This window comes from Apis dorsata, unplaced genomic scaffold (assembly GCF_000469605.1).
Source record: "Apis dorsata unplaced genomic scaffold, Apis dorsata 1.3 scaffold_309, whole genome shotgun sequence".
Taxonomy (NCBI): Eukaryota; Metazoa; Arthropoda; class Insecta; order Hymenoptera; family Apidae; genus Apis; species Apis dorsata.
Window position 1 is genome coordinate 635,250 of NW_006263581.1, and position 237 is coordinate 635,486.

Here is a 237-nt window from a genome sequence, read left to right on the forward strand (position 1 = left end):
GATCGATAAACCGAACTTGTTCTTGAGAACCTCGTTCCCGAAGGTTAAATATTTATTTATCCATTTTCAACAAAATTGTGAGACGAGGAACGATGATATTAAAACATCTCTGTCCACGTTTCACATTCGTTTAACATTCGATCTCTTTTATTCCCACAGAGTAATAAATACACTCGTCTTCTCTATCCTGTAATTCCATCAGAAAGTAACGATCAAAAAAAAAAAAAAAAAAAAAAA